Below are 14,565 nucleotides of genomic sequence, written 5' to 3' on the forward strand. Positions count from 1 at the left end.
CTCCACGAAGTTCAAGTTTTCATTGATCTCGATCTCATCCAGAGGGATCACGAGGGTTTCATGAGATAAGCACTTCTTAAGATTAGAGACGTGGAATACAGGATGAATGTTACTAAGCTCATGGGGGTATTTGGAGTTTATAGGCCACGAGACCGATCCTGGCGAGGATCTCGAAGGGTCCAATGTACCTTGGGTTAAGGTTCCGATACTTTCCAAAGCGTACTATGCCTATCCAGGGCGAGACTTTCAACCAGACACGGTCTCCAACCTGGAATTCTAGAGGTTTCCGTCGTATATCGGCGTAACTCTTCTGTCGATCTCGTGAGGCTTTTAGTCATTCTCGGATCTGGATGATTTTCTCGGTGGTTTTGAGGATAATTTCAGGACCAGTGAGAGCACTGTCGGGGAATCGACTCTTGGCTAACTGCGTGTCCCCTACCTCGGCCCAGCACAGAGGGGATATGCACTTGCAACCGTAGAGGGCCTCGAACAGAGCAGCCTTGATACTGATGTGGTAACTGTTGTTATACGAGAACTCTATCAAAGGTAAATGTGTGTCCCACGACTTTTCGAAATCGATGACACATGCTCTCAGCATGTCTTCCAGGGTTTGGATAGTTCTCTCACTTTGTCCGTCGGTCTGAGGATGATAAGCCGTACTCATATCCAGCTTAGTTCCAAGAGCTTTCTGAAGGGACTGCCAAAACCTTGAGGTAAACCTGCTATCTCTTTCAGAGATAATGGACGCAGGTACACCGTGCAGTTGGACTACTTCTTGGATGTAGATTCACATGAGTCTTTCCATCTTGAATGATTCTTTGATCGGAATGAAAAGAGCGGATTTTATCAAACGATCGACAATTAACCAAATGGTATCATACCCACTCGGACATTTGGGTAACTTGGTGATGAAATCCATGGTAATCATCTCCCATTTCCATTCAGGTATCTCGGGCTGCTGGAGTAGACCAGAGGGTTTCTGGTACTCAACTTTTACCTTGGCGCAAGTCAAGCATTTGCCAACAAAAGTAGCGATCTCGGCTTTCATGTTTGGCCACCAATATTGTCTCTTGAGATCTAGGTACATCTTATCCGAACCCGGGTGAACAGAGTATCTGGTCTTGTGTGCTTCCTCCATGACAACTTCCCTGAATCCTCCAAATCTTGGGGTCCAGATTCGGTCAATGAAACGATAGACTCCGTTACCTCTAATCTCAAGTTTCTTATCCATTCCCCTCAAGGCTTCGCTTGTCACATTCTCTGGTTTGAGGGCTTACAACTGGGCTTCCCGGATTTGCGTGGATAAGTGAGAATAGATATTCATCGTCAGTGTGTTGGGGTGCAAAGTTCTTCATTCATGACTTTGTAAATGTTTGACTTTTTTAAAACCCACTTGCATGTGGTGCTTTAGCCTTTAGACCCATTTGTATGTTAGAGTGAGAGATAGACATGTAAACACCTCTATAAATAGTGGGTTTGTCCACTTGTAGAGTTGTGCTTGAGAGATGTAGAAGTGAGTGTGTAAGTGTGTGTTAATTATGTAGTCTAGATCTAGATCTTTTTTGTAACACCATATACATTCAATATATCTCTTAAACACCCAAATCACCATCTTCAATTGTGCAAACTTTAATTCCACATGCCAAACCATGTTCTTTGTCACTACAATTGGTATCAGAGAGGGTCTTCAAGATCAATGTGATATTTGAAGAACGATTCTCGGTTTGGTAATTTTTGTCGCAATTTGATCAATTTTGGTGAGTCTCTCTCTATGATCTCTTGTAATATTCGATTTGAAATCGTGCGTCGTGTTTTTGAATTTTGATCGTTTTGATTCTTTGGATCTAATTCGTTTTTACCCCATTGATGATCCAATAATTGTTTTTAGATCAAGCTCAAAAATATATCTCGTTACTATTCATGTTGTTCGATTTCTAAGCCCAATCGTCAAAATTCTTTGATTAATTCTTTGAGCCCAAATACAAATTCAAAAATCAATCCATTTTGTTTGTTCAAAGATCCAGTCCAATTACGTATTCATTACTATTCACCAATCAGTTTAAGCCCAATGTATTGATCTGATATCCTTTGTTTGTTGATAAGTCAATCGGTACGCGTGTGCTTTATTAGGTTGTACAATTCATTCAAATTTTGTTCCAGTTCTTCATCGGAAATTCTTTCATCGATTACTCTTTAATCGTGTGCTCATACGAGTTCTGATTTGTCTTATTATTTCTAACAGTCAATGCTTGTTGTTTGTTGAAATCATCTTGTGATTCAATTTCATTTGATTTGTCTAAACATAAAAGAGATTATAATCAAGATGTCGATTATTGATTCTATTGAAAAGTCAACCTCAAAGTTAGCATTCGTGTTCTTGATAAATTGAACACGAAATTGAATGCTGAACATGATTTTGGGTCAAATGTGTTTATGTTGAGTCAAAATCGTGTCTTCTAGTCATAGCCGATTTCAACGAATAGGTTTGGAAATTGATTTGGGAGTCAAACCTTGAAGATAGATTCGATTATGATAGCAGATTGGATTTTTGATGTTTGAGGAGTCGATGATTGAAGACGAAATAAGGATCGATGATTGCTATTAATTGCTTGTAACTGGAATGTTTGAAATCAAACATCGATTGTTGATCTTTGATAAGAAACGAAGTCTTAAAGTTTTATTGATAACGATTAGAATCGATTGACGAACAGGTTTTGGTTTCACATCAAAAATCGAAGGCTGAGTGTTATTGTTTGATTTTATGATACCGAGTCTTGAAATCGAAAGATTGAAATCAAAAGGCGAAGGTTGTATACTGATTTTATAATCGATATTGATGAACTGGAATAAGGATTGATGATTTTGGGTTACATTTCGAAGGTCTAAGAAGGAATGTAGTCGATTTGCTCAACGAACGAACAAGGAATTGAGTGTTAATGTCGATGGTCACCTGTTGATTTTGGGAAGTCGATATTTGTAACTGATTGTGAAAAACGAAGGATAGTTGATGATTTTGTACGAATGGTCTCTGTGTTTGTTCATACTGAGAAACGAAATTGGGGAAGAAAAAGTTGTTTTTGGGTATGATGTCGATTTTTGAATGTTTGATATATGAAGAATATTTGATGGGTCTCGTAAAAGGAAGCTTGATTCGAAGAGGTTTTTGGTGATTAAGAAACGAAGGGGTGAGAGTAAATGAAGCGTATTTCATACGAAGGGTATAATGGTGAATTTCATACGAAGGGGTATTTGGACATTCATACGAAGGATTTAAGAATTTACGAAATCAGCCCCTGAACCTTCGAATTTTTGGTCACTTCGCAAATTAATCCAAGTTTCGAATCTGGCCCCCGAACCTTCGAATTTTTGACACTTCGAAAATTAAAGCAAGTTTCGTATGTTTGACACTTTTCACCCAACTTCGAAAATTGTTTGAGGCTTTGCATTTTTGGAACAAGTCTTCGTATGTTTGAGCAAAAAGGGCAGAATTTACGAAGATGGTCCCTGAGACTTCGAATTTTTGGCAGTTTGCACCCAAATTTGAAAAAGGACTATTTTTTGCTGAAAATTGATGAAAGTGCATTTCAGGCCCCTGCAGTTTGTGCAAATTGACACTTTCTACCCATATTTGGAAAAAGGGGAGAGTTTTGCATATTTTGCTGTTTTGGGCGCAACGGGTCACTGCAGAATTTTGAAATTGACAATTTCTACCCATTTTGAGAAAATTTGTCAAAGGCGATCCGTGAACGAAGATAAAAATTCATTATTTTTTGGATTTTTCAGATTGAAGCACAAAGTTCATGCCACATGTTAAGGGGGAGTTTTGACATGAAAAATTCCGAATAGAGCACGTTCTTTTTCCTTTGGAGTTTTATAATCAAATTTCGATTATAAAAAGGGGGAGAAATTTTATATGGAAATTCGAACTTGAATTTTTCATATTACGCGGATTTGATGACCGAAGTGATCTTGAAGTTTTGAAGCCTACGAGATGATGCAATTGGATGTTCGGAAGTGATGTATTCGAAATGGGTTTGGAATTATTGAAGATTTTTGGGGTGTGTTTTTATGCGCAACTTTTGGGTGATTATTTGGAGTGTGGAATACTCTTAATCATTCGTTGCTTCTTGGTTTGTAAGGTCTCACATCCTAGAGCCCAAATTGAAGAGTCATGGAAGAATTGAAGATTGAAGTTCGTTTCGACATGTGTCACCTTTGAGGCTCGAGTCGCGTAGTGCTTGATTTTGGAAGATTTGAAGTGGGTCATTCATTCCTAACTTTGAGGGGGAGAATGTTGGGGTGCAAAGTTCTTCATTCATGACTTTGTAAATGTTTGACTTTTGTAAAACCCACTTACATGTGGTGCTTTAGCCTTTAGACCCATTTGTATGTTAGAGTGAGAGAGAGACATGTAAACACCTCTATAAATAGTGGGTTTGTCCACTTGTAGAGGTGTGCTTGAGAGATGTAGAAGTGAGTGTGTAAGTGTGTGTTAATTATGTAGTCTAGATCTAGATCTTTTTTGTAACACCATATACATTCAATATATCTCTTAAACACCCAAATCACCATGTTCAATTGTGCAAACTTTAATTCCGCATGCCAAACCATGTTCTTTGTCAGTACACAGTGTCTTCACTTTGTGGCTTGAACTTTCTTTTCGGCTAAGGGAATCTGCCACTACATTAGCCTTGCCGAGATGGTAGCGGATTTCACACTCATAATCGTTGAGCAGCACTACCCATTGCCGTTGCCTCATGTTTAAGTCCTTATTATTGAAGATGTGTTGCAGGCTCTTATGGTCAGTGAAGATCGTACACTTGGTTCCATAGAGATAATGTCTCCAAATTTTCAATGCAAAGACTACGACTCCTAGTTCCAAGTCATGAGTGGTATAATTGACTTCGTGTGCCTTCAGCTGTCTCGAGGCATAAGCAATTAATTTTCCCCTTTGCATAAGCACACAACCTAAGCCCTGATTAGACGCATCACAATAAGCAACAAAGTTTTCCGTTCCTTGGGGCAGGGACAGGACAGGTGCGCTGCACAAGGATCGCTTTAACGTTTGGAACGTGGTTTCTTACTTTTCACTCCAACAAAAGGGTACACCTTTCTGTGTCAGAGTGGTTAAGGGTTTGGCGATTTTGGAAAAATTCTAGATGAATCTCTGATAATAGCCGGTGAGACCCAAGAATTGACGGATTTCTGTGGGTGTCTTTTGTGCCGACCAATTCTCTATTGCTTTGATCTTGGAAGGGTCCACGTGTATGCCCTCTTCGCTAACTACGTGACCAAGGAAATTTACCTTCCGAATCCAGAATTCGCACTTGGAGAATTTCGCATACAACTTTTCGGATCTAAGGGTTTCCAACACTGACCTCAAGTGTTGTTTGTGATCTTCTTCACTTCTGGAGTAGACAAGTATGTCATCAATGAACACGATGACGAACTTGTCTAGAAAAGGACGACACACCTGGTTCATCAGGTCCATGAACACTGCCTGTGCATTGGTTAGACCGAAGGGCATCACTACGAACTCGTAGTGTCCATATCGAGTCCTGAAAGCTGTTTTGGAAACATCACTCTCATGAACTTGTAGCTGATGGTACCCTGACCTAAGGTCTATCTTTGAGAAGTAGCTGGCTCCCTGAAGTTGGTCGAAGAGGTCATCGATTCGAGGAAGAGGATATCGGTTCTTGCCGGTCAACTTATTTAGCTCACGATAATCGATACACATTCGGAAGGATCCATCTTTCTTCTTTACAAACAAAACCGGAGCTCCCCAGGGTGAGGAACTCGGTCTGATGAATCCTTTGCTGAGTAGCTCGTTGAGTTGGCTGGATAACTCCTGCATTTCTGCTGGAGCTAGGCGATATGGAGACTTGGCTACATGGGTAGCTCCAGGGATTAGGTCGATACGAAATTCAACTTGATGCTTGGGAGGAATTCCCAGGAGCTCTTCGGGAAAGACATCAGGAAAGTTGCAGACTTTGGGGATGCTCTCAAGGTCTTTAACTTCCTATTTCTCGTTGATGACATGATCTAGGAATGCTTGGCACTCCTTCCGCAGAAGCTTTTGAGCTTTGATGTAGGAAATTATATGAAGATTGGAGCTAAGCTTATCGCCATAGATCATGAGAGTCTGGCCAGAGGGGAGGTTGAGACGGATGGCTTTTTCATAACCAAGGATATCAGCATGATTGGGACTCAACCAATCCATGCCAATGATAACATCAAAGCACTTTATGGAGACTGGCATAAGATCGATGGGAAAGGAATGGTCGTTCAGGGTAAGGGTACAGCCTATGAAAATATCGCTAGCATTTTCTTTCTCACCGTTAGCCATCTCAACGGTAAATGTTTCGGTTAATGGTTGGGGATTATGTTTAAGAAGGTGTTTGAATGAATGGTTAACAAAACTACGTTCAGCACCAGAACCGAAAAGGATACTAGCATAAGAGTTGTCGAGAAGGAACGTACCCGAGACAACAGTGGGGTCGGCGACAGCCTCTTCTCATCCCATAGCTAGGACTATCCCTGTATTGCCAGTTGTTGCTGCCTTGGGGCAGTTCCTCTTGAAGTGCCCAACTTCACCACAATTATAGCAGGCCTGACCGACACCCGCTCCAGAAGATTGATTTGTTGATTGGGTTGGCTTTCTGCAGTTTCGAGCAAGGTGGCCCTTCTTGCCACAGTTGTTGCAGAGTGTTTCACGACATGGCCCGGGAGTACGATGATGGTAGATGCACTTGTCGCACCAAGGAAGGGTACCGGTATATCCATTGGTAGGAGTCTGAGATGTGGATCCGACAGCAAAAACAGCGGCGGGGGCAGTAGCAGCGTGGACTGCTACCGTTTGCTGTTTCTTAGAGGATCCTTGGGAACTTTGAGCCTTCCATTTGTTCCAGAATTTCTTTTTACTTCCACCACTAATTTTAACCGGCTTAGGAGTGGTGGTCTCCTCATCGGGGTTGTCTCCGTGATCAATCAAGGTTTGCGCCAGACATTTAGTGCTGTCGAAAGTGTCTGGCTTTGCGGCCAACACATTCCCTTTTGTTGGTTGGGTCAGTCCCCAGATAAACCTTTCAATCTTCTTACTCTCCGGGGTAAACATTCCCGGATAGAGCAGCGCCAAGTATTTGAATCTAGAGGTATAAGCAACTATGTCGGAACCCTTCATCTTTAGATTCCATCGTTCACGCTCCAATTTTTGCATCTCGCCCCGCGGGCAGTATTTAGCAAGAAGAAGATCCTTCATGCCCTCCCAACCCATAGCATTAGCTACAGGTAGAGTTAAGGATTTGACTCGGCCGTTCCACCAAGTCAGGGCTTTATCGGTGAAGGTACAAGCGGTGAACTTCACCTTATAAGATTCCGAACAGGCACAAATTTCAAAGATAGATACGATTTTCTCGAACCATCGGGTTAAGGAAATGACACCTCTAGTGCCATCAAAGGATGTGGGTTTAGCGTTCATAAAATCTTTATAGGAACACTCCTTCCCGTGTCCCTGACCACCGTCCTGGTTTTGAGGTTGGGTACTACCTCCTGGACCACCGGAACCACCGGGGTTCATTTGAGACATTGCGGCTGCTACTGCGGCAGTAACAGCTGCCCGGAACATCACATGGTCAAATTGAGGAGGAGGTGGTGGCGGAGGAGGATTGTTGTTTTTTGAGTTGGGTCTCTTTCTTGGAGGCATCTTGATCTATAAAGATCAGGAATGAGAGGATGGTAAGTCCTATGAATTGAATCAAGAAATATGACAGATATGAAATTCTATTAAGCGATAAGGCAGGAATGAATTATCAAAGCAGATAAACTATCGCTAAAAGAATGATTGAGGAGCAACGCTTAAATGAGGATTTTCCATAACGAAGCTGGCTCTAGAAATACTACTATAGTATTTCATGATTCGCTGCAACGATGGCTCATTGTTTTAGGTATTGGGTAAGTTTTAGGCATACTGCACACCACAGTCACTCCCAAGCACATGTTGGTGGTGTCTCGAATAAATATAGTTGATCAGGCTATATTGATCCTAGACATGACTACATAACTGCCCATGTTTAACCGCAGTGTACAACACCCATTTACTTATGTTTTGTTCTACTCATAGTTACGAATTCCGGCGGTTAGGTATACTTGTATACTTTTGAAAATACTTATATTTTGAGGTATACTATCAGTTCAGAGCACTTAGGCCCTTTAGTGTTTATAGTCTTATACCATGTAAGGTTTGGTATACTTAGTTCACTATAAACAAGGGCTCTGATACCAATTTGTCACACCCCGAAACCCAGGGCGGAAACGTTCTGGGGCGGAGGTGACTTCATGTTAAGTATCATAACCAATGTACATAGTAAGCGAAGTAAACAACCATTACATTACATAATAGAATTTACATTTGTTTAAAAGTAAAATGTTATAAGTGTTATACATATGTATTTAAGAACACAAGTAAAGACGTGTCTTCTACGAACTCCATCTTCGCTGAAAGGATTGCTGAGTACCTGTCTAATGCGAACCTGAGAATACAAGCAGTTTGAAAATCAGCATAAAGCTGGTGAGTTCATAAGTGTTTCGTTTTCTGAAAATGAACATGTTTCCTTTAGTTTTCTGAAAAGTTGTTATCCAAGAAAATCCCATATTTTCTTATAAAGACAGTTTAGTTAAAACTTCATAATTCCATTCGGTACAACAATATATAGTTTAATATGTAAAACTATAGATTGAAACCATGGGAATACCATCCCGTACAACAGTAGGTAGTTTTAATACATAAAACTATAGATTGAAAACCATGGGATTACCATCCCGCACTAGATATAAAATCTATAGATTGAAAACCATGGGAATAACATCCAGTACTATATATAAATTCTATAGATTGAAAACCATGGGAATACCATCCCGTAATAGATAAAAGATAGATATAAAATCCGTGAATAAACTATGTTTTAATACGTATTGTGAGTCGGGTAACCATGCTGATATGACAACGAGACCACCTTGACGTTCTTCAGGCGTCGGAAGATATCCAGAATTTGTCACCCCAGGCGTGCCCGCCTAACTGTAGCTAGCAGTTAAGGTGTGAGATTGTCAGTCCCGAATAGATCTATTCATAAATTCCACGCTCTCCCTCCAGGAGACTCTGGTTACACTTTCGGGGAGGATTTATTGATGACCCGAAGGGTTTAATGAAGATAGTCTCACAAGCTAGTATTAAATTATTCATGGTGTTGTCGGTCGTTAACAAACATAATAATCATTTCGAAACATAATAGAGTATAAATAGTAGAATACAAAGAAACTATCTGGCATAGTACTTTACATTAAACAGAGATAAACTAAATCAGGCATAGTTTATCTATTAATGTTGCATGAAATCCGAATTCATAAAACGAGATCTGAATATCCCAAATTATTCCCATAATAATTTGATTAGTTTGATTGTTTCCTTTACTAAAATCCATATGGTTATATTTGATAAAACATCCCTTATGCTCCGCATAATACATAAGGGGTAAAGATGTCTAAAAGTTTGCCAGATATTTATAGAATTACATCAGTTTTAAGTTTCGAAAAAATTTATAGTTTGCTTGTATTACCCCCTGAAAACATTGAAAAACACTGAAAAAGGCGTAGGGGTATGAACTCACCAGTCTAGAAACGTGTCGGTTTGGATGCTAGACGTCAGTTCGGGGCTTGATTACACGCGAGGTTCCTATGTAATATGAAGAGCTAAACATCTGTATCTAATTAGACTTCGAACCACTAATTAGATATGAATATACACATCGAGACGCATAAACACTTCAATTCAAGTGTTCGGAGTGACCCGGGTGGCAAATATGGATGTGTAGGACCTAGATAAAGAGTTTACTCTTCAAGAGTTAGCCCTTAGGGGAGTTTACGGTCCAATGACCATATCACCATGAGTTTATGGCCGTACACTCATGGGTGGTGTCTTCTTGGATGCTAAATGGCCTTACAATGCACATAGGAAGGTTCTAGGGTTGATTCTATGGCTTTGGAAGTGATCGGGACTTGAAATGGCCTTGGAAAGGAGTTTACGGTCTAAGAAGATGTTCTTGGGGAGTTTACTACCGTAAACTCATGTTTGCTCATGATTCTTGTGATTTGGTGGTTGTAGGTTAAGCATACAACGTTCTTGGTCCATTTATAAGCCATACAAGATGTTAAGGGCACTTTAACACCCTTTGGAGGAGTTTAAGGTCTAAGAAGGGGTGTTTACGGTCCAAGAATGTTCTTGGGCCGTAAACTCAAGTTTGACCCATTTGTATATGTTTTGGTGCATCTCATGATGGAATATAAGGTTCTATGCACTCATGGAAGCTTATAGAAGCTTTTGGAGGTGTTTAAGGGGAAATTTAACACTTTAAAAGGTGTTTAAGATATATGAATGAGGGTTTACAGTCCAAGCATGTTCTTGGGCTGTAAACTCATGTTTACCCCCTAAATGGTAAGATTTTGGTGCTCTAAGTCCATTCCTGCAAGTCCAAAGGTCATAACTAAGCACTACAAGTGGTTTGGAAGGGTTTTGGGGCTTCAAAACCCTCTTTAGAGGTGTTCACGATTTTGGGAGGTGTTCCCAACCATAAACACTTGTTCATGAGTGTTTTGAGTGATTCAAACATGAATTTTCATACCAATCAAGTTAAACAACAAGTTAGGATAGATTGCTTACCAATTTGAGGCTTGAAAGGGGGTTTTCAGATCAATTTCGAGTTTTAGAGAGAGAGAGAGTAGTGAAAGAAAGTGATTTAAGAGAGAGAGAGAAAAAGCTTCAAAATCATGTCACTCAATCCCTTATATTGGGGTTGAGTTTATGGCCCGGAGGAATTCTACCCGATACTGACGTTAGACGAGGCTTTTGGTCGCACCCGATTAAGTTGCCGTAAACCGATGTGGTCGAATCTAAAAATCTTCCAATTATTAAATTGGGGCCTAATCATGAGTTTATAATGTGTTTGGACACCCTTTAAGTCATAATAGAAGTCTCAAAATTAATGACTTAATTTAATAACGAAACGGAAATAATTCGAAAACGACAAATTTTTATTGACGAAACGGGTTACAATAACGGAACGAACTTCGGGTTGTCACACAATCACTCGTGATAAATTCAATGAAATGATTCATGTGAGCGTGGGTTTAATCCAGTACTCAAATCTTATTTCAGGAGCACTCATGAACGTTGCAACAAACCTTTTCTATGTCTAAACGCTTAGACAATCTACAAGCCAATTCATGACAATCCTGCCTCAATACCTATTTCCAAAGTATGATCGGCTGTGGATAGTTTGAATAATCATATTATTCTAGAAGTCAAAACATACAAAAATGAAACAATAGTAAACAATTGACACAGGACAATAACTTTACACATATATAAAACGCCTTTATTTAATCATCAAATGTCAATTACACTTTATCTATTACTAGTTTCCAATAAGCTATCTAATCACTAAAACTTATATCGTCCTTCAGCCCAATACTCCTAGCATGCTGCAAGTATTTAACCCTACTCAGTGCCTTGATAAGGGGATCTGCTGGGTTCTCCCCTGACGATACCCTCTTCACTACGAGGAGTCCTTCTTCTACTCAATTTCTGATGAAGTGGTATTTTTTATCGATGTGCCTGGATCTACCATGATCCCTCAATTCATTTCTTAAGGCGGCTGCACCCTCGTCATCACATAAAATTTCCATAGGCTCCTTTATGGTAGGTACAAGTCCAAGGTCTCCAATGAAGTTCTTTAGCCATATTGCCTCCTTCGACGGTTCGCTCGCTGCTATGTACTCTGATTCACACGTTGAATCAACTACGGTCTCCTGCTTGGAAGTTTTCCAGGTTAGTGCTCCTCCATTTAGGGTAAACACCAAACCCAACTGAGAGCGGAAATTATCTCGGTCGGTTTTGAAACTGGCGTCACTATACCCTCGCACTCTAAATTCATCACTCCCACCGAGGATAAGAACCCAATCCTTAGTCCTCTACAGGTACTTAATAATGTTCATTACCACAATCTAGTGAGCTCTACCAGGGTTCCCTTGATATCAACTAACCATGCTTAAAGCAAACGCTATATCAGGGCGAGTACACGTCATAGCATACATGATTGAGCCAACGACAAAAGCATAAGAGACTCGACTCATTTATGCTATTTCAGCATCGGTACTCGGACTCTATGTATTACTCAGTTTGGTATTGATTTGGATTGGTAACTCTCCTTTCTTGGAATTCTCCATGCTAAGTTTCAGCACTTTATCCAAGTAAGTACTTTGACTAAGTCCTATTTGTCTTTTACTCCTATTTCTCAATATCCTTATCCTTAAAATATAAGCAGCTTCTCCAAGGTCCTTCATAGCGAAGCACTTCCCAAGCCAGGACTTTACCTCTTGCAAGGTTGGGATGTTGTTTCCCATGAGTAGTATGTCATCCACATACAATACGAGAAAGCTAACTATACTCCCACTGGCTTTGACATATACACATGACTCATCCTCGGTTCTCGAAAAAAAACTCTTTGACTTTCTCAATGAAACAAATATTCCATCTGCAAGATGCTTGTTTTAATCCATAGATGGATTTCTCAAGCTTAGACACTCTATTAGGGTGCGTCGCATCGACAAAATCCTCTCACCGACTCATGTAACATACTTCAGCCAACTTCCCATTTAGGAAAGCGGTTTTGACATCCATCTGCCATATTTCATAATCATGAAACGCAGCTATGAATAGCATTACCCTTATACATTTAATCTTTGCTACTAGTGAGATGGTCTCATCATAGTCAACTCCAGGAGTTTGAGTAAAGCCCTTCGCAACCAATCATGCCTTATATGTGTGTACTTTCCCATCCATGTCAGTCTTCTTCTTGAAAATCCATTTGCACCCAACCGTCTTACGACCTGGCACATTGTCAACCATGTTCCAAACTTGATTGTCATACATGGACTGAATCTCGCTGTCCATAACCTCTTTCCATTTTGCAGACTCCTAGCCTACTATGGCTTCCTTGTAGTTGTTAGGTTCATCCATATTTATTAGCGTACTATCACTAATAAAGATATCACCGTCATCACTTATATGGAAACCATATAATAAGGGTGGAACACTAACTCTAATGGAATGTCTAAGAGGTAAGGACTCGTCAATCGGTTCAACAGGAGTTTCCTCCTCGGGTCGAGTGCCAGTGTTAAAGGTTCCTTCAACGTTTGATTCTTGAAGCTCTTCAAGATCATTTTGCTTCCCACTGTCCTCTTGGCATATGAGTTATGTTTCTCGGAAAACCCTCTCCTCGCAACGAAGGCAACATTGTCACTCGGTCTATAGAAGAGATATCCAAAGGACTTATGTGGGTAGCCGATGAAAATACATCGCTCACTACAAGGGTTCGAGCTTGTCATGAGTTTCTCGTCTTACGAAACCCTCGTAACCCAAACCTTGATATGTGCCAGTGAGGGAACCTTCCTTGTCCACATCTCGTGAGGTGTTTTGGAAACCTTCTTAGTTGGGACTAAATTAAGGATATGGGTGGCAATCTCTAAGGCATACCCCCCCAGAGTGAGATAGGTAACGAAGCTCGACTCATCATGGAACAAACGATGTCCAACATGGTTCGATTGCGCCTCTCAGCCACAACATTTAACTGTGGTGTCCTAGGTGGCATCAATTGCTAAACAATTCCACATTCCTTAAGATAGTTGTGGAAATCGATAATAAGATACTCACCACCTCGATCGGATCAGAGCATCTTTATCTTCCTCCCCAACTGATTCTCCACTTCTTTCTTAAACTATTTGAACTTTTCAAAGGTCTCTGACTTGTGCTTGATTAAGTAGATATACCCATATCTGCTATAATCATCGGTAAAAATCACATAAAAGCGATTCGTATCCCTTGTGGTAGATCTAAAGGGTCCACACACATCCGTATGTATGAGATCTAATTAACCCTTACCCTTTTCACTAGTACCAGTGAAAGGTGACTTAGTCATCTTTCCAAGTAAACAAGATTCACACGTGTCATCGGACCTAAGGTCAAATGACTCCAAGACTCCATCCTTTTAGAGTTGGGTTATGCGTTTCTTGTTGACATGTCCAAGACGACAATGCCACAAGCATGCTTTGTCCAAACCATTAGACAAATCGATATGCAACACATTGTTTCCTAAGTTGTCTACAACCTTCACGGTTTCATATATACCATTACAAAGAAATACTTCAAAAAAGAAAGTACCATTCAAGAAAGTATTAATAGAACCAATTTCATTATTAAACGAAAATCTAAAACCTTTTTATACAAACCATAAAAAGAAATAATGTTTCATGTCATTTCTGACGAGTGGCAACAATTATTCAACTTTATACCTAACCCAGTACTAAGCACTAAAGAATAAACTCCAATCTTGGTGACATGTGACGCTTTCCTATACCCCATGATCAAGTTCATCTTCCCATGCTCCACATCCTACATCTTCTTAGACCCTGCAAATCAGAACAAATGTGAAAACCACATACTGTATCAAGGACCCA

Source organism: Lactuca serriola, chromosome 3 (assembly GCF_051521515.1).
Source record: "Lactuca serriola cultivar US96UC23 chromosome 3, Lser_US96UC23_V15, whole genome shotgun sequence".
In the NCBI taxonomy this organism is placed as follows: domain Eukaryota; kingdom Viridiplantae; phylum Streptophyta; class Magnoliopsida; order Asterales; family Asteraceae; genus Lactuca; species Lactuca serriola.